The 24,663-nt window shown below is 47.1% G+C and overlaps 1 long non-coding RNA gene across 2 annotated transcripts; it reads left to right on the forward strand.

Annotated features, from left to right (window-relative positions):
- The first annotated feature begins 822 nt into the window (after positions 1-822).
- Positions 823-24,663, forward strand: LOC147345933 (uncharacterized). Of its 2 annotated transcripts, none has more exons than XR_015153737.1 (3): positions 823-2,253; positions 16,831-22,148; positions 22,571-24,663. It is a non-coding gene; the product is annotated as an uncharacterized LOC147345933 (long non-coding RNA). The 2 variants fall into 2 exon arrangements; XR_015153736.1 differs by having other exon boundaries at positions 22,601-24,663.

Here is a 24,663-nt window from a genome sequence, read left to right on the forward strand (position 1 = left end):
AGCATGAAAGATAAGTTCTCTGACAGTAAGATGGCAATTCCTGGGCCACAAACGATACCACTGGAAAACACCCCCAAAACTGAAGCTCTCCCAAAAGCATTGCAGCAGGACCATTCATTGACCACGGTAGAGTTAACGATGTCTGCACGCTGACTGCCAGGTACAGGACCTTGCTGGTAAACACTTTCTTGTATAGCCCATTCTCACAACAGACAAAAAAACTGGTGCATAGGTGGCTGAAGTCACTTGCCCAAGATGCTTGGTGACCAAGAGAAGGAGCCAGGATTTGAGTGTCTGCTTTCAACTGCTCAGATCAAACAGAAAGAAAGATTTGCATGAATAGTGATGGTCTGAAATGTGGTGATCAGGGCACAGGGAGCAGGTTAGTGAAGCGGGAGGGTGTAAGTAAGGTAAGAGAGACCAGTGGCAGACTGAAGGATGGAGACAGGACTGGGCCCAGTTCCCAGCTCTGGAGACCTAGAGCCTTGAATCAGAAGGAGATGGAACCCACATAGAAAACATAGACAGATCTGCTCTCTACTGGCCAAATAGCACCATTTATCAGACAGTTGCTGAGTCTATATACTGTTAAAGGCAGCCATGAATGTAGGAACTGAGGGGTTACTTTGGTTTAGAGCACTTTGTAGAGGGGAGCATGCATGCTGAGCTGCACGTCTGGAGTAATGACCTGTAATCCAAGAGGTGGATTCTCATCACATAGAGGACTTTCTTGAGCAGGGGATTGGGACAAGGATTCAAAGATCCTAAGATAGGAGCAAACTTATAGAAACACTGATCTTACCCTTAAGGGAGCAAATGGGAACCTTTATGTCATTGGAACAGAGTGACTGCCAAAAATTGGTTTACATGAACTCTTTGTTTTGGTCTTGAGGACCATTATTTCTTACCAAACGCCAGTAGACACTGTACTCTTTACCAGCTGATAGGAATCTTTGTGGCTTGCTGATCAAGTAGTTATAGATTAAACCACCACACAAACGCACTGGGGCTAGACTTTGGTTGAGGAGCTCTTGGCTGCACATTGGACAGAACCCTGACTTTTGCTCGATGTCTTTGTTGTTTCCAGATCCAACAGCACCGAAGGCAAGTTCTGGCTGCCAAGAAGGGAGCTGCAGGGTTGAAGCATCCTCTCCCAGCCTCCTCCCACAGGACCAAGTCCTCACCATCAGTTTTCTCTGTCTTTAAAAAACAACTTTTTTCTTTATATATATATATATATTTCATTGAAGTATAATTGACTTACAATGTTTCAAGTGCACAGCAAGGTGATTCAGTTATAAATATACACACAATATAAATATACATATAAATATACACATATAAATATGTACATATCAGAGAAGGCAATGGCACCCCACTCCAGTACTTTTGCCTGGAATATCCCATGGATGGAGCCTGGTGGGCTGCAGTCCATGGGGTCGCTAAGAGTCGGATACGACTGAGTGACTTCACTTTCACTTTTCACTTTCATGCATTGGAGAAGGAAATGGCAACACAGTCCAGTGTTCTTGCCTGGAGAATCCCAGGGACGGGGGAGCCTGGTGGGCTGCCGTCTGTGGGGTTGCACAGAGTCGGACACGACTAAAGTGACTTAGAAGCAGCAGCAGCATACACATATATTATTTTTCAGATTATTTTCCATAATAGGTTATTATATGATATTGACTGCAGTTCCCTGTAATATACAGTAAACTTTTGTTGCTTGTTGCATATCTTTTTTTTTAATTAGAAATCTAACAAGGTATCATTTATATGCCACAAAAATATCTGTTTTAAGTGTACAATTCAATGGTATTTAGTACATTTAAAGAGTTGTACATATCCTGTAATCTAATTTTAGAATATATCCATCATCCCCCCCAGAAAGAAGCCTCCTGTGCATTTGTGTTCAGACCCAATTCTTACCCCCAGGCCCAGGCAACCACTGATCTGCTTTCTGTCTGAACAGTTTTATATGCGGATGAAACAGGGGATGTCTTGCAAACAGTATCTGCTGGGCACTTGGGATGAAGCAAAACACAGACCAGTTGACTATTTTTCATAGTCTCAGAAAAATAAAAAAATTCAGTAACTTTAAGGTATAATAATTTAATGTGTTAAAAGATACAATAACCTACTGCTTTTTGTCTTTGAAGATATTCTGTGAAAGATCAGCTGTGAATTGCTGGCTGACTTGAAGATTCAAACTTTCATGTTGCTGGATGATCATAGAGCTGCCCTGGAGACTGTAGGGTGCGTGCCTAGATTTGTTTGTTACCATTTTTCCCTCTGAAATTCATATCATTCATTTAACTTGTATTCTGGGGGGCTTCTCAGAGTATGAACTGCTATTACAAGGCAGATTTCATGAGGAAGCTGGCCCAGTGTTTGAACCCCTCAGAATCGGGAAGCTAGAACATCACAACCCCATTCGAATCCTGCCACGTGTCCGGTAGGATCGGGTGTCTATGTGTGGGCCCTCCCTCTCCTTCTCTGATAGACCCTTTCTTTCCTCCTGCAGCTTTCTCCTCTCTCTCCTGTGCTGTCGAGTTTTCCCTCACCACTGGTATCAGGATGCACACCTGCCACAATTCTTTTCATTTACAAAACCCCTACCTTTGACCTGGCTTCCTCTTCAGGTACTGCCCATCATCTCTGATTTCCTTTTCAGAGAATCATTGAATGGAATTCTCTAAGATAGCTATCCCTGCCTCTTCTTCATTCCCTCTTAAACTCATTGGGGCAGGGCTTTGCATCTGACTTTGGGCTTCTCTGATAGCTTAGTTGGTAAAGAATCCACCTGCAGTGCAGGAGACTCCAGTTCAATTCCTGGGTCGGGAAGATCTGCTGGAGAGAGATAGGCTGCCCACTCCAGTGTTCTTGGGTTTCCCTTGTGGCTCAGCTGGTAAAGAATCCACCTGCAATGCGCAAGACCTGGCTTTGATCCTTGGGTTAGGAAGATCCCCTGGAGAAGGGAAAGGCTACCCACTCCAGTATTCTGGCCTGGAGAATTCCGTGGATCATATAGTTCAGTTCAGTTCAGTTCAGTCGTTCAGTTGTGTCCGACTCTTTGCAACCCCATGAATTGCAGCATGCCAGGCCTCCCTGTCCATCACCAACTCCCAGAGTTCACTCAGACTCACGTCCATCGAGTCAGTGATGCCATCCAACCATCTCATCCTCTGTCGTCCCCGTCTCCTCCTGCCCCCAATCCCTCCCAGCATCAGAGTCTTTTCCAATGAGCCAACTCTTCACATGAGGTGGCCAAAGTACTGGAGTTTCAGCTTTAGCATCATTCCTTCCAAAGAAATCCCAGGGCTGATCTCCTTCACAATGCACTGGTTGGATCTCCTTGCAGTCCAAGGGACTCTCAAGAGTCTTCTCCAACACCACAGTTCAAAAGCATCCATCTTCGGCACTCAGCTTTCTTCACAGTCCAACTCTCACATCCATACATGACCACTGGAAAAACCATAGCCTTGACTAGACGGACCTTTGTTGGCAAAGTAATGTCTCTGCTTTTGAATATGCTATCTAGGTTGGTCATAACTTTCCTTCCAAGGAGTAAGCGTCTTTTAATGTCATGGCTGCAGTCACCATCTGCAGTGATTTTGGAGTCTAGAAAAATAAAGTCTGAAACTGTTTCCACTGTTTCCCCATCTATTTCCCATGAAGTGATGGGACCAGATGCCATGATCTTCGTTTTCTGAATGTTGAGGTTTAAGCCAACTTTTTCACTCTCCTCTTTCACCTTCATCAAGAGGCTTTTTAGTTCCTCTTCACTTTCTGCCATAAGGGTGGTGTCATCTGCATATCCGAGGTTATTGATATTTCTCCTGGCAATCTTGATTCCAGCTTGTGCTTCTTCCAGCCCAGCATTTCTCATGATGTACTCTGCATATAAGTTAAATAAGCAGGGTGACAATATACAGCCTTGACGTACTCCTTTTCCTATTTGGAACCAGTCTGTTGTTCCATGTCCAGTTCTAACTGTTGCTTCCTGACCTGCATACAGATTTCTCAAGAGGCAGGTCAGGTGGTCTGGTATTCCCATCTCTTGAAGAATTTTCCACAGTTGATAGTGATCCACACAGTCAAAGGCTCTGGCATAGTCAATAAAGCAGAAATAGTTGTTTTTCTGGAACTCTCTTGCTTTTTCAATGATCCAGCAGATGTTGGCAATTTGATCTCTGGCTCCTCTGCCTTTTCGAAAACCAGCTTGAACATCAGGAAGTTCACGGTTCACATATTGCTGAAGCCTGGCTTGGAGAATTTTGAGCATTACTTTACTAGCGTGTGAGATGAGTGCAATTGTGCAGTAGTTTGAGCATTCTTTGGCATTGCCTTTCTTTGGAATTGGAATGAAAACTGACCTTTTCCAGTCCTGTGGCCACTGCTGAATTTTCCAAATTTGCTGGCATATTGAGTGCAGCACACGGGATCACAAAGTGTCGGACACAACTGAGTGATCCTTCTTTGCAGGTGACACTCCACCAAACTGGCCTGTGGGGTTGCCAGTGACCCTATGTGGCTGATCCCATAATTGACCCTCAGCCTCTCAGTGCAGCTTATCAATTGCATTGACACCTGGATCCCCACCTTCCTGAAGTATTCCCTTCTTCTAGACCCTGGAACATCTCCATCACTTGGCTTTTCTTGTGCCTCGCTGGTCCTTCCTATTCAGTCTGCTGTGTTGGCCGCTGCTCCTCACATCTCCAGCATATCTGTGTTGGAGAGTCCCACGGCTTGCTTCTTCTTTTCTCTCCTTAGCCTGGACCCTCTTGAGGTGATCTCATGCAGGATGGTGGGTACTTTATATACTATCTTGACTTCCAGACTTGTATCTCTAACCCTCCCATCCTGAAACTATGGGAATTCAAGAGAATTGTACATGGAGATGCTAGAAATGTGAGAGGGCTCAGTGGACCATGTTCTTGGACCTCTTCTCTTCTTCTTTGTACTCCCTCACTTCCTCACATCCAGTCTTATAGATTTATTTTAATGAAGTCCAGCTGGGTTTTTCTGTCATGGATCATGCATTTAGAGTTGCATGTAAAAACTCATCACTAAACCCAAAGTCACTGTAGATTTTCTCCTATGTTTTCTTCTAGAAGTTTTGTGGTTTTGTAGTTTACATTTTGGTCTGTACTCCATTTTGAGTTAATTTTTGGGAAAAGTGTAAGGAAGTCTGTATCTAAGTTTATTTTTTATATTTTGACATTCAGTTGTTCCAACAATTGTTTTTATTGAAGAGACTATCCTTTCTCCACTTAATTGACTTTGCTACTTTGTCAAAGACCAGTTGACTATACTTGTGTGGGCCTGCTTCTGAACTCTCTATTCTCTTCCATGTTTTATAACTTGAAATATCACTGCTGAGGCTCTTCAATGTATATGTCTAACCTGGACTGCTCCCCTGGAGTCCAGACGTATATATTTACTGCCTTCCTGTGCATCCACTTGAATGCCTAACAGGCATCTCAGACTGGCCACGTCCACATGGAATATGATCTCCTTCCCCACCATCCAGTCTGTTCCTCCTCCCATCTCCATGGCAACTCCATCTTTCCTGTTGCTTCCATCAAAAATATGGACTTCTCTCATCAAATGGGTCAAGAAATTCTATTGCTTCTACTTCAAAACGCATCATGAATCCAACCATTTCTCATCATCTGCACTACTGCCATGCTGGTGCAAGCCACCATCATCCCTTGCCTGGGTCACTACAGCAGCCTCCTGACTGGTCTCCCTGCTTCTCACCTTGCTTCCCAGTAGTCTATTATCCGCAGAGCAGCTGCAGGGATCCTGGTAAAGTCAGATCATGTCACTCTTTTCCCCAGGCCCCTCCAGTGTCTTTCGTTTGAATTCAGAGTAAATTCTAAAGACCTCATGGTAGCCCCTATGATCCTTTATCACTAGTACTACCCACTCACATCTCCCACCTCACCTCCCACTGCTCTCCCTTGTTCATTCTGCTCCTGCCATCCTGGCCTCCTCCCTCTTCTTCTAACATCCTACAGAGGCCCCTACCTCAGGGTCTTGGCATCAGTCCCCCTACTGGGCATGTTCTTTCCCAAGAGATTCACAGGGCCTACTTCCTCACTTCATTCAAGACTTTGCTCAGATGTCACCTTCCTTTTAAAAAAATTTATTGACTGAAGTATGATTGATTTACAATGTTGAGTTAGTTTCTGGTGTATAGCAAAGTGATCCACATATATATATATGGATATATATATATATATATATATATATATATATACTATGTAAATGGGCATGTGGGGTGAGGGATCTCCTGGAGGCCAGAGCTGGGGTGGGATTGGAAGAGTCTGAATGGGGCAAGTCTGCTAAGGGCTCAGGTGAAGGAATGCTGAGGGTGCCCTGAGGCCTCTCTCAGCCCTCAAGACACCCGGGCTTGGATGACCCCTCAGAGGGCATCAGCAGCTAGCAGGGTTGACCTTGAGCCCTCGGATATGGGAGGCCACTTGTCCAGCTCTGTCCAGCCCACTCTTCTATACCCTGCCTGCACAGTGGAGACCCAGTACATGGAGCGAGGGGAACAGGTGCTCCAAGCAGATGTTTCCCCATCCCTGGAGTCTCGAGCGAGCCTGGCCAGACAGGGGAGGAGGGGGCCATGCTGGAAGCTGTGAAGTGGACTAAGCTAAGGGCAAGGCCTGAATATCACTGAATATCACTACCAGAATATCACTGAGGGAGGGAAAAGAGCCATTCTACCGAGTGTGGCTGACAGCAGTGGCTACAGGAGATAACAGCATGTTATGTGAGCTCAGTAAAGCACCGAAGGGAAAAGAAACAATGTTTGAGGACTGAGCTTGCAGATCTAAATCCATGTACAACAGCAGAGAATCACCTTTGCTTCATGAGATAGCTTTACTTAAGATAAAGGGAGATAAAAAAGCAGAAAACTTAATTTCATAAAAATATTTCAGATGTTGTTCCAGCTTTCTTCAGGACAAAATTTAAATCACTAGGCGAATTTGGTGGCTCAGATGTAGAGAATCCTCCTGCAATGCAGGAGACCCGGGTTTGATCCCTGGGTTTGGAAGATCCCCTGGAGAAAGGCAAGGCAACCCACTTCAGTATTCTTGCCTGAAGATCCCCATAGACAGAGGAGCCTGGCGGGCCGCAGTCCATGGGGTCGCAAAGAGTCGGACATGACTGAGTGACTCAGCACACACACTGGTGAATTTGTGCTCAGAAACTTGTTGAGAAGATGTAGACCTTGGTCTCGTCACCGTGCTCTTTGGTTTCCATGGGCCTCTTCTGCCCATTACCCCACTCCAGTACTCTTGCCTGGCAAATCCCATGGACGGAGGAGCCTGGAAGGCTGCAGTCCGTGGGGTCGCTGAGGGTTGGATATGACTGAGCGACTTCACTTTCACTTTTCACTTTCATGCATTGGAGAAGGAAATGGCAACCCACTCCAGTGTTCTTGCCTGGAGAATCCCAGGGACAGGGGAGCCTGGTGGGCTGCTGTCTATGGGGTCGCATAGAGTCGGACAGTACTGAAGTGACTTAGTAGTAGTAGTAGTAGTAGTAGTAGTATTCTGCCCATTAAGCAGAGACCCTGCTCCTGACCTGAGCTCCCATCTCATTAAAAGAAGCTGCTCAGTCCCAGATCATAGAATCATAGTTTTAGAGCTAAAAGGCATGAATTGGTTTATGATGCACAAAATGCAGCATGCTCAGAGAGATGGATGGTTTGGTTAGGATCACACAGCAGGTTGGGGATTGTGGTAAGCAGAAAAATGGCTCTGAGGATGTCCACATCGTCATCCCCAGAACCTGAGATGATGCTCCCTTTCAGGGCAAGCAGGACTTTTCAGATGTGATTAAGTTAAGGATGTTGAGATGCAGAGAGAATCCTGGAGTATCCAGGTATCATCACAGGGGTCCTTGTAAGCAGGAGGCAAGGGGGCCAGAGTCAAAGAGAGAGATGTGATCATGCAAGCAGAGGTCAGAGTGATGCGCCCATGAGTCAAGGAATGCAGGTAACTTCTAGAAACTGAAAAAAGCAAGGAAACAAATTCTCCCCATCACCTGAGGAATTGCATCTCTGCCAACACCATGATTTTAGCCCCACAAGACTCATATCAAACTTCTGACTTCCAGAACTGAAAGGTAGTATATCTGTGCTATTTTAGGTCATTCAGTTGGGCAGTCTTTCATTAAAGCAACACAGGAAATGAATCCAGCAGTAAGGCCCCATTAAAGCACCCACCTTCTAAGCCCTGTTCCCCTGACCTTCCTGCCACAGTTCTGAGCTGGTGATGAAGCAGGGTGATTCCTTGAGCCGGTGGAAAGCCCCATAGGGCCCTGGCTTGAGTCCTGTGCTGTGACAGAGGCCTAGCAGGTGACAGAGGGTCTACTGGGTGGGGAAGCCTCTTTCCAAAGGGTGTGGCCAGTTCAGGTGTGGTTCAGACAAGGACAGCTACCAGAGTTTTGAGACCTAGAGTCCAGGGTGGTCAATGGTTGAGAGTTGCGGAGGCCACTGAGGGTTCTGTGCCTATGTGGACTTGGTGTCCAGAGGCTCCCTGGAGTGGGGGAGTGGGACTTCAGCACTGGACAAGGCTCCTGAGTTGGAGCCAGGGCAGGAATGAATGGGGTGTCTGGTGGGAGGGCCAGATCTGCAAGGATGCATAAGTGCCCGTGAAGGTCACTGGTGTTAAAGGCAGTGAATGAGACTTGGGGATGAAGTGGTCAGTGCGGGCCACTCAGCCTAGGGCTAGGTAGGGAGGCTGGATGACTGATCACTTCCCTTTCCATCTGGGACTGCTTTAAGAACTGAGCTAGGGCTGGTAGGGATGGAGGGAAGGGATGTCAGTGAAGGCAGCTTCTGGAAGTTGAGCAAGACAGTGGCAGTGGAATGAGGCAGAGCCATTATTCTGCCTCCCACAACCCCCAACGTGCAGCATGACCCTGACCAAAGCGTCCAGCTCTGAGCCTGCGTCGCCTTGTGTTTCATGAAGAATGGCTTGAGGCTGACCTTTCCCGCCACCCTCATAGACAAATTTAATAGTCACAGCAATATACAGCTAATGCAAAGTCCTGCTATGGCTGTAAAATAAGATCACATTTCCTTTTAAATGCCCAAATTCCAATAGCTCAGTGGCCCCAGTCTTGCCTAGATACCGGAATAACCTGGGGAGCTTTGGGCAAGGGCCTGTGGGCCACTCCACAGGGGTCCTACCCCTGACTTGACTTGTCCAGAGGCAGCCTGGGCACTGGGATTTGGAGAAGCACTTGAGGGCCCTGCTAGGGTAGCCCCACGAGCTTATCACCTGTAAGCTGACCTCTCTAAGGATCCCCCAGCTGTGTCCCAGCTTCCTCCAGGGCTTGGGGCAGGGCCCCCACAGTTTCCAGCACAGCCTCCTGACCATGCCGCTGGGCCCCTGCCTCCTGCTCTGGAACCTTGGCCTCAGGAAATGGTGCTCTCCCTAAAGCTATGGCTCCAAGTGTAAGACTGGCCCTCTTGTGAAGTGGGGCAGGGCACCCAGGCCTTCCCAAGGCCCCAGGACAGTGGATGAGAAGCAACCAGGATGAGGTGGCTCGCAGGGCCCACGGGGCCAGGCCTGTCCTTGGGGACTCTCCCAGGGTGACTCACTCCCCTGCCAGAGGGACCAGCTTGTCCCCTGCCCAGCCATGCTCTGGATATCACGAGCACTCACAGAGCAGACCCCAGATCTGTCAGCCAGCTCTAAGGTCTGACCCGAGCCCTGCCTTCAGCCCCAGGACAGCGGGAAGGAAGGTACATTCTCTGGAGGGAAGCCCGTCATCCACAGTCCCCTGGTGGCCTCCAGAGACATCCAACAAATGTACAACGTCCGCCCTTCCAGGTAGGTGGGCCTCAGGAGTCTGAGCAGCCTGTAGGACAGTCTCCTCCAGCGGTGAGCAGAGGGCAGGATGCAGGACTGTTTTCTTCACCATATGACTGCTTGTTTGGGCATCCAGGTGGCCCAGCGGTAAAGAACCCACCTATCAGTACAGGAAACATAATGAGATGTGGATTCAGTCCCGGGGTCGGAAAGATCCCCTGGAGAAGGAATTGGCAACCCACTCCAGTATTCTTGCCTGGAGAATCCCATGGACAGAGAAGTCTGGTGGGCTACAGTCCACGGGGTCACAAAGAATTGGACACGACTGAAGCAACCTAGAATGCAGGGAAGCCAGGAAACAACACCCCAATAGCTCAGATGATAACAGGCAACAATTCACAGCTTGAGTCCATCTAGACAATGGCCGTGTGTCTCCCAGAGAAAGGCTTCAGGGAGGAGCTCTTTCTTGTGGTTACAAATTAGTCACAAAAAATGAATATTTATAGGGGATGAGAAAAAAAGGACAGCAAACTTCTAATTTTAAAATGCCAAAAAATGCCTTCAAGAGCACCAAATCCAGGATAATGACCTAATATTTTCATTGACAGCCTGACATATCTCTATGCTTTTCCCTATTATTATTATTATTATTTTTTGGCTTCATGCTCTTTGATCACCCGTCATATTCTCTGGAGAGAATCAAAAGATAAACACGTTCTGTTTGGCATAATTTCACATTAGCATAATTTCCTTGAGCCTGATTGATCAAAATTCACTGCATCTGGAATGACAGACTTGAGCAGGGCAAGATGTATCTGATACTTCCAATGGGATCTGATATGTTGGGATATAGAAAACGTGTGACTTCCACGGAGATGTACATGCTCAGTGTTGGGAGTATTTATAGGTTTGTGTCCTATAAACACAGAGGTTCTGATAAAAGTTTATCAGAAAAGAGAGAAAAGAACACGGTGTATTTATAATTGTCTACACTTCAGTCTGGAGACTGTGACAGGAGAGAATGGCCCTTCTGATTGCCGTTGATGAGAGCTGAATCTTCTGCTTGCAATTCTACACATCTGGTGAGGCAAGGAATTTTCCAGAGACCGGCTCCTGGCTGGGTACATTTTAAACCTTGTTTATCCTTCTCCCCACAGTGCTCTGTTGCTGGGTGCCAAAGACATATTCTTGTTATAATATGGCCCTGGGTCCTCAACCTTCATGGCTAGGCCCGAGGAGCCCGCCCAGAGGGTGGCAGGACCCTTCCTGGGGAACATTCTTGTGCCAGGGCAGAAACTTAGCTACGCATGGAAGTGACTGCAGACCACCACCTAAACTAAATGCCCCCCAACCTCATTTCCCATGCTGGATCCCCCAAATGCCATGGCCGTTCCCCTGTCACCTGGCCTCTAGGACAGTATGACACAGGGGACTTTGGAGTGGATGTAGGCAGTGGTCTTATGCAATGATGGTAGACTATCTTAGTTTAAAATATTTACAGAAACATATGACTGTGTTTCCAGGGTCTGTGAAGCAACCTGGCAAGAGAACGGCCCTGAAGCTGGAGCTTCAGAGGTGTCATTGGCTGAAGGCACTGCCCCTGTGCTGTGCACATAGTCCTCCAGACTCGAGCAAGGGGGACTTGTTTTACATTTGAATAGCCAATAGGCTATTTAGAATGTTTTTCCTATAACAAGGGACACTGCCTCAAAACTTAAGCCTCTACTGTTTGGTAGCCAGAAAACTATTATACTTGAAAGTTTAAAGTTTTTTCCAGTATCTAGAGTCCCTTGGACAGCAAGGAGATCAAACCAGTCAACCCTAAAGGAAATCAACCCTAACTATTCACTGAAGGACCGATGCTGAAGCTGAAGCTCCAATACTTTGGCCACCTGATGCAAAAAGTCGACTCATTGGAAAAGACCCTGATGCTGGGGAAGATTGAGGGCAGGAGGAGAAGAGGGTGACAGAGAACGTGAGTTTGAGCAAACTCCAAGAGATAGTGGAGAGAGAAGCCTAGTGTGCTGTAGTCCATGGGGTTGCAAAGAGTCAGACATGAGTTAGTGACTGAACAGCAGCAATTCATTAAAAGTTAATTTTTTTTCATCCAGAACTAGCCATTTCCCTTTTTATATCCTTAAGGACACCTTGCTGATATTTTAGTTATCTGATGTCAGTCACTAAATGAGTGTTTTGCGAACTGAAATCTATAGGCCCTTGAGAATTTTAAAATGCTTTGTTGGGTGAAATGGTAAAAAATTCTGGGGAAGTTTGGTGGTTTCTTATCAAACTAAACACGCCATTACCATACAGTCCGGCACTCTGACCTGTAGACACTCTCACCCACACTTCTTTCATCCCCAAGAAATGAAATTGTATGTTCACACAAAAACTTGTACATGAATGCTCATGGCAGTTTTATTTACAATATCCCCCAAACTTGAAACAAACCAGATGTCCTTCAGCAGGTGAATGGTTAAACAAACTGTGTTGCATCCATACCATGGAATCCTAGCCAGCAACAAAGAAAAGAACAAACTCTTGATACACACTGTGCTTTGGATGAAGCTTAAGGGAATTATACTGAGTACAAAAGCCAGTCCTCAAAGGCTGCATACTGTATGGTTCCATTTACATAAGACTCTCAAAATGACCAAACTACAGAGATGGAGAAGAGATCCGTGGTTGCCAGGGGCTTTGGGGTGGCGTGGGTAGAGCATAGAGGGGAGATGTGTGTGGTTATAAAAGGGTAGCTCCAGGGATCCTTGTGGTGATGGGACTGGTCCTTGTCTTGACTGTGGTGGTGGAAGTTGCTCATGGGATAAACTTGCAGGGAACTAAACATATGCAAAAGTAAGTGCAAATAAGTAAGTGCATGTTAAACTGGGGAAATCTGGTTCAGATTGGTACTTTGCCGTAGTCATCATTAATGTCAATGTCCTGGTTGTAATCTTATTATAGTTTTGTGAGATGTTGTTACCATTGGGGAAACTGGTTGAGGGATGTGTAAGATGTCTAGGCATTATTTCTTTTTTTTTTTTTTTTTAAATAATTGTATTTATTTGTCTTTGGCTGTGCTGGGTCTTCATTGCCCTGAGGGCTTCTCATCATCATGGCTTCTCTTGTTGTGGAACGTGGACTCTAGGGCACTCAGGCTTTAATAATTGCAGCTCGGTTGTTGTGGCTCCCAGGCTCTGCAGCACAAGCTCAGTTGTTATCGTGCACAGGCTTAGTTGTTTCGTGGAATCTTCCTGGACCACGGATCGAACGCATGTCTCCTGCATCGGCCGGTGGATTCTTTCCCACAGAGTCACCCGGGAAGCCCTTGGTATTATGTCTGATAACTTCATGTGACTCTGCAATTATCTCAAAACAAGTTTAAATAAAAATTATGTGAATATTTCGATAGTAATAAAAAGACAAGTATCTGTACGTTCTGGAGGATCCGAGTGACCCCTTTATAGCCTTATAAGCCAGTTCCCCAGTGGATCATCAGTGCTTTGTTTGGAATGAATGTTTATTGCCAGTCACTTTGCACAAGTAACAACATCTTGGCAAGAACAGAATCAATGACAAGCCTCCCCGGTGAGCAGGCCAAGTGTCAGAGAAAGATTCTGCAAGGCAGAACTGAAAAACATTCTTATTGGCTCCCGAGGGTTGACTGTATTATTGTAATGCCAGTTAAACATGCAAGCTCATATACAGATTTCTAACTGAATATAATAAAAACTACAAAACCAATAAAATTCAAATTAGTGCCATTAATTTACTGCAATGAATGATGCTGCTGTGTTGAAACTAACTGGTTGATTACAAAGTGGCGATTATACACACACTGCTACAGGGCTTGCCTACCATTTTTTTTTTCAGAACTGGGGCTACTTTGCTTACAACTTGAACTTCCTAGGGAGCCAGGGCGCACGTTGGAAAAGGCCTCAGATCCTCTGGGATAAATATAACAAGGACCATTAGTTCTTAAATCTTCTTAACAGCATACTTTCGTGCTCAGACATATCCTTGACCAGCTTGGTTAGCTTGTTTCCTGGCCTTAGCAAATACGAGGATTATTTCTGCAGGCTATCCCCTCGTGATGGAGAAGGCAATGGCACCCCACTCCAGTACTCTTGCCTGGAAAATCCCATGGACGGAGGAGCCTGGTGGGCTGCAGTCCATGGGGTCGCTGAGGGTCGGACACGACTGAGCGACTTCACTTTCACTTTTCCCTTTCATGCATTGGAGAAGGAAATGGCAACCCACTCCAGTGTTCTTGCCTGGAGAATCCCAGGGACGGGGGAGCCTGGTGGTCTGCTGTCTATGGGGTCACACAGAGTCGGACACGACTGAAGTGACTTAGCAGCATCCCCTCGTGAAATGACCACAGAGAATGTGACAATCATGGGGAGATTAGAAAATTACAAAAAGCAGATACAGAAACAACTTATTTTAGTGATTGTGAGGAAAAGGCACAGAACTTCTGAGAAAATCACAGTCCCACTCCCCAGCACACCAAATAATGTTCATGATAATGATGCTTATAAGTGATGAATGGAAGGTCAAGTTAAGTTGAGAGGCTCATGCTTGGGAAGACTGGGTGGTCCCACCTGGACCCTCATGTGTTTTGGAGTTCTGGTCCTTGAACGAGCACACTTCTGTCTTCCGCAGTCCTGAGCCTCCATGGGTGACTCTTTCTCAGCAGGAAGAAGGCAGATGCTGTGGGCACCTGTGCTTGAGCTTGTGTGTTGGGATGGGACGGGGGAGGGAGATGGAATCCTATGACATGCAGAACAAATGGCCTCACACGCGATTAATTGTGCCCCCCACTTCCTGGGCTCTCAGGGCTGCTGATAATTGCTCCCCTTTTCAGGATTTCAAGGTGGCACATCCGACCTTTCAAGCTTTCATCTTCACACCTCTTCATGCCTCTTATGACAGATAATTACAGCTGAGGATGAACACCAACAGGAAAGCAGACCTCTTATCTTCACGTTATGCACTTCCACCAACATTTTAAGACAAATTATTAACAACTGTGCTCGAGAAAACGGTACCAGCAGAAGCTTCTGAGATACTGAATTGTTTTGTGACTGTGGAAGAAAGAAGGCCATTTCCATGACAAACGGGAGAATTTTTATGAAGTGATTAAATATTAATTTATCCAACAAATATTTATTACATGCCTTCAGTGTTCAAGATGCCTTATGAGGGACCACAGCGTACACAAAGCCATACATGATGCAGTTCCTGATCTAATGGAGTTTATAACCTGGGAATTTAAAATAAGATTTATTGTTCCAAAGTCCTACCATATAAATAAGTGTCAAAAATCTAGTTCGGTGACTTCCCTGGTGGTCCAGTGGTCAAACTCTGCCTGCTAATGCAGGGGACACAGGTTCGATCCCTGGTCTTGGAAGATCCCACATGCCGAGGGGCAACTGAGCTGGCCTGTGTGCCACATACTGAGCCCATGCTCTGCAGCCCATGCTCTGCAACGAGATAAGCCACCACTATGAGAAACCTGCACAGCCCGACAGAGAATACCCACTGCTTGCTGCAACTACAGAAAAGTCCATGGGCAGCAATGAAGATCTCAAATAAACACATAAATAAGATAAAAAAGAATTAACTATTAAAAAAAGAATTAGCTATGCAAAAATGGAGTTCAATCTTAGTGAGGAAGCAAGAAGTGGGGATGTGTAATGACAAAGCGCCCCCAAGCTGCCCCAGAAGGACGAGCAGTGCAGTAGGGCAGGAATGGGCAAGGGCATGCTCCATGGAGGGCATGGTGTGGGCAAAGTTGTGGGGGTTGGCGGTAAGGAAGCAGTGAGTTTCTCTGGACAATGAAATCCTGATGGGGGAGTAGCTGGAGATGGGCAGAGACCAGATTGTAAAGCACTTTTAAAATGCTGGGCTAAGCAGTTAAGCTTTATTCTTTGGGAAGTAGAGTGACCAGTAGCAGTAGTATTATCGGGGACAATTAGAATGGATGAGAGCAATCTCCACCTCACTAGGAGGCCGCCGCAGGAGCCCAGGTCGAAGGCCCGAAGGGGGGAAGTGAAACTTTAGTTTCAGGGAGTCTGGCACGACCGTGTCAGGTCAGTCTGGAGGGAGGTGAGCCTCATTTTTGGTCATGGGCAGCAGATAGGGAAAGCAGATGTTTGATAAGACTGTACAGGTTTCATCGGAAGGGAACCCAGCTTCCAAGGCATTCCTGCCCCAAAGGGCTTGCCCAACTTCAGTGTTTTTGTTACTGAGTCCAACCTTGCACTGCTTGCCCTCATGACAGGCCACTAAAGGGAAAGACAAGTTGCTGGGGCAAGGAATGCTGCTGCTACTGCTGCTAAGTCGCTTCAGTTGTGTCCGACTCTGTGCGACCCCATAGATGGCAGCCCACCAGGCCCCACCATCCCTGGGATTCTCCAGGCAAGAACACTGGAGTGGGTTGCCATTTCCTCCTCCAATGCATGAAAGTGAAAAGTGAAAGTGAAGTCGCTCAGTCGTGTCCGACTCTTAGCGACCCCGTGGACTGCAGCCCACCAGGCTCCTCCGTCCATGGGATTTTCCAGGCAAGAGTACTGGAGTGGGGTGCCATTGCCTTAGAGACTTTATTTGAAAAGCCAGCAAACCAAGAAGATGATAGACTTGTGTCCCCAGGAAACCATCTTGCCTGAGTTAGAATTCAGGATTCGTTTATACTAAAAGGGGAGGGAGGAAAGTCAAATATTTCCTGGCTCCCATCAGCCATCAGAGATGTGTTAATTTCCTCCTCCTTGCAGTCATTCACAGGTGCGTCTGGTCAGGTTGTTTACTGTGAGCTAAGCAAAGGTATTTTAGCTTAATGCTTATTACCTGGGGAGGCAGGTTTCCCAGAGATGGGCTCTTTTGTATAATTTAAGCTTATAGGTAACATCCCTTTAGTAATTAATTTATAACAGAATAAAAAGTTTCTTCCCTATTACCTTTTGGAACTAATGTACTAAATTTATCTTATCTGCAGGTTGACATTTCGCAATTTTGAACTGACCCTATGTAGTTTCATGAGATGTGCCTTGAATCTCCCCAGAAGGTAACCCACACCTGTCGGTGAGTCTCAAACCTATTGCTAGAGTTGGTTAGGACCCTAAGATTGTGCCTAGCACCCAGTAGGAGCACAGCAAATGCAAGATGTTTATAACCGTGGTTCCTATGAAAGACCAAGCTCAAATCAGACCTTCCTTTATTGGGTCATTCACTTGGCCGAGTATGCCGAGCCCTACTATGTGCAGGAGCCAGGCACGTCTGTGGCTGTCCGCCTCCGTGCTCTTCCCCTTCTCCGAACTTCTCTTGCTCTCCTCTGTTTTCCTCACCAGCAAGTTCTTCCCTCCAGAGGTGGAAGGGAGTAGAGGTTCCCCTGCTGGGTGGGGTCTGGACTGACCACCAGCAAGGAGAGGGTTGAGGGCTGCCTTTGTGGGGAGTAAGCCATGAAGTCTAAACGTGTCACCAGGCATGGAGCAGCATCGCTGGTGCATATGGCAGCAACAGCAGGTACTGCATCGGGAAAAGGGGAGAGGGGGGTGGGGGGAGGCCTGGGGAAGCCTGGTCTCGGTCTGTGCCAGGCACAAGTTCTTTATCATCACACCTCATGCCTGTCGTGACCTTCTAGTGAATGCGGCCCTATCATGCTGACTTTAAAGATGGAGAAACTTGTTTTTACAAGGACTGTAATATTGCCCAGGTTACACAGGTTGTAAGCTGGATTTGAACCCAGAACATCCTGGCTCCAAAGCTCAGGCCCTGGCCCAGCCCACACTCTTAACCTCTTTACTGTCCCCTAAAGACAGATAACAACCTGACCACCATGGCCTGAACGGGTGCGCGGTTCACCGCCTCACTTCAGGTGCTTAGCACAGGGTCAGGCACACACTAGTGAGGGTGTTAGTCCCTCAGTCATGTCTGGATCTCTGTGACCCCATTGACTGCAGCCCACCAGGCTTCTCTGTCCATGGAGCTCTCCAGGCAAGAATACTGGAGTAGGTAGCCATTTCCTTAAAAGCTCATAAAGTGTTTGTAAAATGAATATGTAAGAATGCATAATTTCTTCGCATCAATGTCATGTTTTATTGTTAGTGCTCAGATTTCAGGGGTAACAAACATGATCCTATCCTGCGTTGCTGTAAAAATGACCCTGTGCAAAGGCCAGGACAGGTTTATAGCCCCATTTTGCAGAGAAGGAAACTGAGGCTTAGGAAGTTTAAGTGACTTGCCTGAAGTCCCAGAGTAAGGGCATCATGATGTAGAATTCAAAAGCCTTTTTTTTCCTTTCTTTTTTTACTTTAGCTCAATACCCCTTCTCCACGGCTGTGCTTCTTCCTCTAGTAATGAGGTAGAAGCCAAAGTACGGTCTTTCTTTCCTCATTAACATTCTTTCCAAAACAGGCGCCAGTGGGCCCATCCTATAAAATGCCATAAAGCAGACTCGTGTGGTCTTCGTGCTGCTCTGGAAGCATCTGTGAGTTGTGCTCTGGAGGCAAGGGGAGAAAATGTATTAGGTTCTCTAATATGATAATAATATAAAAGAAATTTATGGTGCCCCAGAGGGAGAGAATTACAAATGGATGAAAGGTGACTATTTAATGTAGAGGCTTTATTTTAAAGGGGTATGAAAATAAATAGAAGAAAATAGAGCGCAAGTAGAACCTGCAGAAAATGGAAAGCAGATTGGCCTTGTTTCACGGCACTCCTGCTGCACCCCACCTCCCTGCGTAATGATGGCCATTTTTAACATTTCCGACTTCATCATTTTTCAAGTAGCTCCACCGTCTCTTGCTTATTTGCCAGTCCTCAAGAGATTTCTAGGACTCCAGTAGTGTGTTTGGCCTGTCTTTCCTTCCCTCACTTCACCACCTCCTTTAAGGTTCTTCCTGAAGTCAGACCCTGGGCCGGGCTTGGGGATGGGAACTTGTGCACCTCTGAGTCCATGATGCCATGACATCTGCGTGACCAGCTGGGGGCGCTCTGTGGGCAGGAGCCATGTCCCAGGAAGCCAGGAGGTTGCAGATCCTCACTTCACACACCCAGGTCTCTGGTTGCCACCCTATCCCCTTCTGTTTCCCCTCCCTCACCTCCGGGCAGGTTGTTCTGAACTCTGCCGGGGGATACACAGGGACCTGCACCCCAGAGGCAAAGCCAGGGTGGGGTTCTGCCCACCACCCTCTTGTTGCAGGCCTTAGTCTGCCCTGCTTGACCCATCCAGGCCCTGCCCTGGAGGGAAGCTGCCAGGACGCTCTGAACAGGCATGTCAGCCCTGAACTCCAGCTGCACTTCACCAACACCTCGCAGGATGTAAACTCTGCTCAGGTTTCCCCGAGTCCTGCTTCACTCCAGACTTCACTGTCCTCAGGAGGCCACTAACCTTCCACCTACAACGGTCTCCCTGTCCCTGGCTCAGATGGTAAAGAACCCACCTGCAAAAGTGGGAGACCCAGGTTCGATCCCTGGGTTGGGAAGATCCCCTGGAGAAGGGAATGGCGACCCACTCCAGTGTTCTTGCTTGGAAAATTCCATGGACAGAAGAGTCTGGTGGGCTACAGTCCATGAGGTCACAAAGAGTCAGACATGACTGAGCAACTAACTCTTTCACAACAGTGTCCACCTGCTACAGCCGCTCTTTGATCAAACTAAAGCATCTTTTCTCCTTTATTCTCTGTCTGCTGCCCTCCCAGCCTGCTGGTTTCAGGGTCTCCCGTCCTGCAGGTGGGCTCTGGGGGTTTTGAGTTTTGCTCTCAGCTTTTTTGACTCCCGTTCTGTCTTCACTCTGACCTCTCATTGACGCAGACAAGCCAGGTAGCCCCATCTCAGCATGGGCTTGGAGAAGACGATGGTTCCCTCCAGGGCTGTGAGGGGTTGGGTGGGGATGGAAGGGCCCAGGCAGTGAGGAGACAGGAGGCTGGTCTTGTCTTCATCTTCCTGCAACATCGCCCGTCTCCACTATTCAGGCCTCCCTGCTCCCTCTGCCTGGACTCGCCTTCCAGCCCGGCAGCGCCCGGAGCTTCCCACAGGCCCGTCTCCTGTGGTGGTCCCCATTCTCCCCTGACCAGGGTGGGGCCCCTGTCCCTCTGCTGTTCCAGCTGAGCCCCCACGTGAGACAGATGGGGGTGGAAGGCCTGGCTCAGGGCACCTGGAGGATGTGCCAGGGGGCAGGTGCAGGGGCTCCTGTGGACTGAGGCTCTGCCTCTGCTTGGCCCACACTTTTACTGGCTGGTTCGTGGGGACCAGCTCTCCTAGCATCGTGCAAACAGGCAGGGTGTGGCTGCAGCCTCCAGGTCTGTTTCTCAGGGTCGCACAGAGTGGCCTCACCCCCAGCCACTGTCTGGCAGGGCTGGGGCTTGACCTCCCCACGCCATTGCCTCATCACGGGGCTTTCGCTTCAGGGCTCGGCCTGCCTCCATGTCCCTTGGTTTCTCAAAATACACCGTAGGGTGCCACACATGCGCACAGTCAGACGTGCTGACAAGCACTGGGAAACCTTCACTTTCTTAAAACAGAACTCAACGCAAACACACTTCTGCTGTTTTTCAAAAGGCAGATCATCGCGTACAGAATTTCCATTTCTTCTGAGTTCAGTTTGAGCCTGGCTGCTGGGGGACACGGCTGACACGGGGTGTCTGGACTCTCTGGGGTGGGGGAGCTTCTCCCAATAGCGGGCATCAGGCAAGGCCTGGGCCCCCTGACAGGTCTCTTTTCTCAGAGGTCCTGTCCTGGGCCCTGAGAACATAGCAAAGTCTTAAAAGGTGAATGATTCCAGGAGATACAGGACAGAAAAGTGAAAGGAGTCTGGGGAAAAAACTTATTTGGGGAATGTGTGCTCTGCGTGCACACACACTTAAAGACAATGGTGAGAATTCAGGTCACTGGAAAGAGCCCTTGTGAATTTTTTAGGTCCTTTAGGCAGGAAAATGGATTTTTTTTTTTCGTTCAAAATATTCAGTTTTAGAGCTTCCAAGGTAGCTCAGTGGTCAAGAATCTGCTTGCCAATGTGGGAGACCCAAGTTCGATCCTTGGGTCAGGAAGATCCCCAGGGGGAGGAAATGGCAATCTACTCCAATATTCTTGTTTGGGAAATCCCATAGACAGAGGAGCCTGGTGGGCTACAGTCCATGGGGTTGCAGAGTCGGACATGACTTAGTAACTAAACAACAACAATTCAGTTTTAAGTTTCTGTGTAAAATGTGGACATAATATTGTTATTTCTCTTCCTCCTAATTGGTGAATCTGTGGGATTCTTGTCTTTCACTGAGAGAAAACCATGTCTTATCGAATTTCTGCAGTTTTACTTAACATCTAAACTGTGTTAAAGCCCGTTGCCTTCTTGAACAAGGCTGATGGTCTGCATTATTGGAGCAGAAGTAGAATGAGCAAAGCCTCAGTTTATTCTCATGTCAATCCATGATTTCCGCGAAGAGTTTAGCCGACAGGGGCTCTGGAGGAGAAATTTCAATAGGTCACCTTTGGGGAAATTGAACTTGGGCCCTTTTAAAAAAATTCTGGACAGACCTCATTTTATTTTGTAAGAAAACCTAGAAATGACTCACCAAAAAGAATCCACATAAAAATGATATGTAGGAGTTTTTGAATAAAAACAAGCCATAAATAAGTAATAAATCCTCGATAGGCCCATTGAAAATGGATAGCAATAATGTTGTGTTTACTGCCTCACTCCCAAAGCACAGATATTTATTATAATTCAGGGCAATTCATTGTACTTGTCTGGCATTTATAAAATTCTCATCATAGTATTAGAGTAAGAACCCATTTCCTAGGAAGTATTGTTGTAATAAACTGTAATTAGTGGGTTGTAAACAGCCGTAATTCATTTTTGGAAGGAAAAGGCATGTGGACAGCTAAGTATTTGTGAGCCGGTCTGCTCGCTGGAGCATTTCCATCAGCTGGACGCGCACCTGGAGCGCGGGGCTCCTGCAGGCCGCAGCCGGAGTCCTCAGCTCCAGGCTGCCTTTCACGGAGACCACTGGTTTTTCCACTGGTTTTCTACTTCCACAGAGGACGGTCCCAGCGCTCCATCTCGATGCAGCCTCTGTTATTATACAGCGTGCTCGTCCGGATAGCCAGCGAGAGGCACTCTTGGCGGCCCACCTGGAAGAGGAAGCGGGGCAGGTGCCCGCCGGCCGGGCTCCCCACGACACGGTGTGAGACCTCGGGCTACAACACGGGACCCGGGCGCTGCTCCGACCCCTCGTGTCTTGTGTTGCAGCCGGAGGGACGCAAGTCCGCAGCAGAGCCTGCTCCCCGCCGGCGCGGGACTCGGCAGCGGGAAGGAAGGTGGGTGTGAGCTCTATAGGGTGGCCTGGGGGCAGCCCCTGCTCCGACCCCTTCTCGGTCGCGATCAGTCTCGGTGCAGGGCTTCGTTCACCTCCAGTCCGCGTTGGGTCCCTCGTGCCGGTTGCCTGGGGCGCGCAGCCTGCTTTGAGCTGGGCTTTGAGGCCGCTCTCTGTTCCTCACACGCAGTGCCCCCAACCCAGCTCAGGTGACCACAGTGAGGCTTGAAGGGCCTCAAGAAAGTTTCTCCCCCAACGTCTCTCGCATTGGTGGGAAAGCCCACCGTTAAACCCGCGTTCCTGCTGGTGGAAACAGACATTGCTTTTTTAGTTGTTTCTTAAATGTATTTTCCTGCAAGGTGGTAGATTAAACCATTGCAGGCATCAGCTGGGTTTCATTGGCTACATTCTTCTCCAACATGGCAGGGAATGGAATCTGATGGTGAATTTCCATAGGGAAAAAGCTCCAACAGAGGACCCTCCAACTGGAGGTGGGAGGCATCAAAGGCAAGCGCCTTCACCATCTCAGCACAGGCTGGAGCTGTGGACACGGGTCCAGAGAGCTGTAAGCTGGGGTCTGTGGGTCACATTTCTGCAGTGCACCTGCCCCCACCCCCCAAGTAGTGGCTTTCAGCCAGATCTGATCAATCCCCACCCGCCCCCCCACAACTGGGTGTGTTTCTTCCACAGCCACCCAGTCCTCAGTACAAATCATCTGTTCATTCCTTCACTTTTTTGCTGGCCTCATGGTGCTCATAAAGCCACCTATTTTAGAAGGAACTTACTAGGTTTTAAATGTAATCAGTTCAGCATTTTTCCTTCTCTTGACTGATTTGGAGGGCAGTGGAATAAAGTGAGAGACTCTATTTAAATGAACTGAAGGGGAAACCAGGTGGCTGAGAAGGTTGAGATGAAATGGTGGTTTTCAGCTGGTCCTGGAATTCTTCCCAGGCAATGCGTTTATTTAGGAAAATACCTTGGGATGGAAAGTGGTTTGGCCAGACATCAAGGAATCAGTAGAAACACTTAGATTACCTTGTATTAGAAATGAACAATTCTTTGGAGGTGGGAAGAACAGGAAAGGAAGGAGAAGCAAAGAGAATAGGTCACATGGTGGAGGGTTTATTGTGCAATCTGAAGCAGTTTGCGTGGCTGAAGAAGAACCTCAGCCTGTATCCCCTGGTGTTCACTAATGTCTGTTACACCCACAAAGGCCTCATCTGAATGGGGTTCTGTTAGTTTCTTGGTTTTGTTGGAACTTGGCGGAAGGGGCCGGGTTTCATATTCATGGCACATGTGAGGTGGCCTGATGATTTGTAAACTGAGCTGATTTAGGACAGATGTTAATTTGGAGAGGCATGCTCATGATTCAAGAAATTTAAGAAGTCTTGGTGGGGAGGAATGGTGGTTAGCTTTATGTGTTAACTTGGCTGAGCAGCAGTGACCAGGTATTTGGTCAAATTCTATATGTTTTTGTGAAAGAGTCTTTGTTGGATGAGATTAACATTTAAATGCTTGGACTTCAAACCAGTAAACCTTCCAGGGTGAGTCAGCCTCATCCATTCCTTGAAGCCTTACTAGAACAAAGACTGACTTCCTTTGAGCTAGAAGAAATTCTCCCAGCAGACTGCGTTTGGAGTTGAATGACAGCTCTTCCCCTAGTCTTCAGTTTGCTAGCCTGCCCTGCAGATTTGAAATTTGTTATGCCTGTACAATCACATGTGCCAATTAAAAAAGAAATCTCTCTCTGTCTATATATATGTATGTATACACATCCGACTGGTTTTCTTTCTCTGGAGACCCTAACACAGGAGAGGATATCAGATTTCCATAGATAGCGGATGAGGGTCTGAGACGATCTTATCCAGATTATTTGAGACAGGAAGACTCTGCTGATGTAGAGGTGAAGACTTATTTTTTTTCTTAAATTGATTTCCAGTTTAATTCCATTGTGGTCAGAGAACATATTTGGTATGATTGCAATGCTTGAAATTTATTGACTTGTTTAATGGCCCGATAAATAGTCTGTATTGGTGAATATTCCATGTGCACTTGAAAAAAATGTTTTCTGCTGTGGTTAGGTGGGGTGTTCTATAAGTGTCAATTAAGAAATCTTTGTGGATGGTGTTTTTTCATATTTTTTTATGCTTATTAATATTTCTGTCTGCTTCTCCTAAAGATTACTGAGAGACGTGTTGAATACCCAAGTAAGATGAAAGATTTGTTTGGTTCTGTCATTTTCTGTTTTAGCTATTTGTATGTGAAAACTTGTTGGGTGCATATATTTAGGCTTGTCATGTCCTGTAAAACGGATCCTTTTATCATTATGAAGTATTCCTCTTTCACTGGTGATTATCCTTGTCTTGAAGTCTACTTTGTTATTAACATAGCTGCACCTACTTTATTCTGATTAGCATTTGTGTAGCATGTATCTTTCAACCTGTGTCTACTTATATTTAATGTGTAACTCTTATAAAATGTATTTGACTCTTTTATTAAAAAATACAAATGATCTTCTA

The sequence above is a fragment of the Bos grunniens genome, chromosome 24 (genome assembly GCF_055505025.1).
Source record: "Bos grunniens cultivar Pamir isolate PY7600 chromosome 24, Bosgru_T2T1.0, whole genome shotgun sequence".
NCBI classification, from domain to species: domain Eukaryota; kingdom Metazoa; phylum Chordata; class Mammalia; order Artiodactyla; family Bovidae; genus Bos; species Bos grunniens.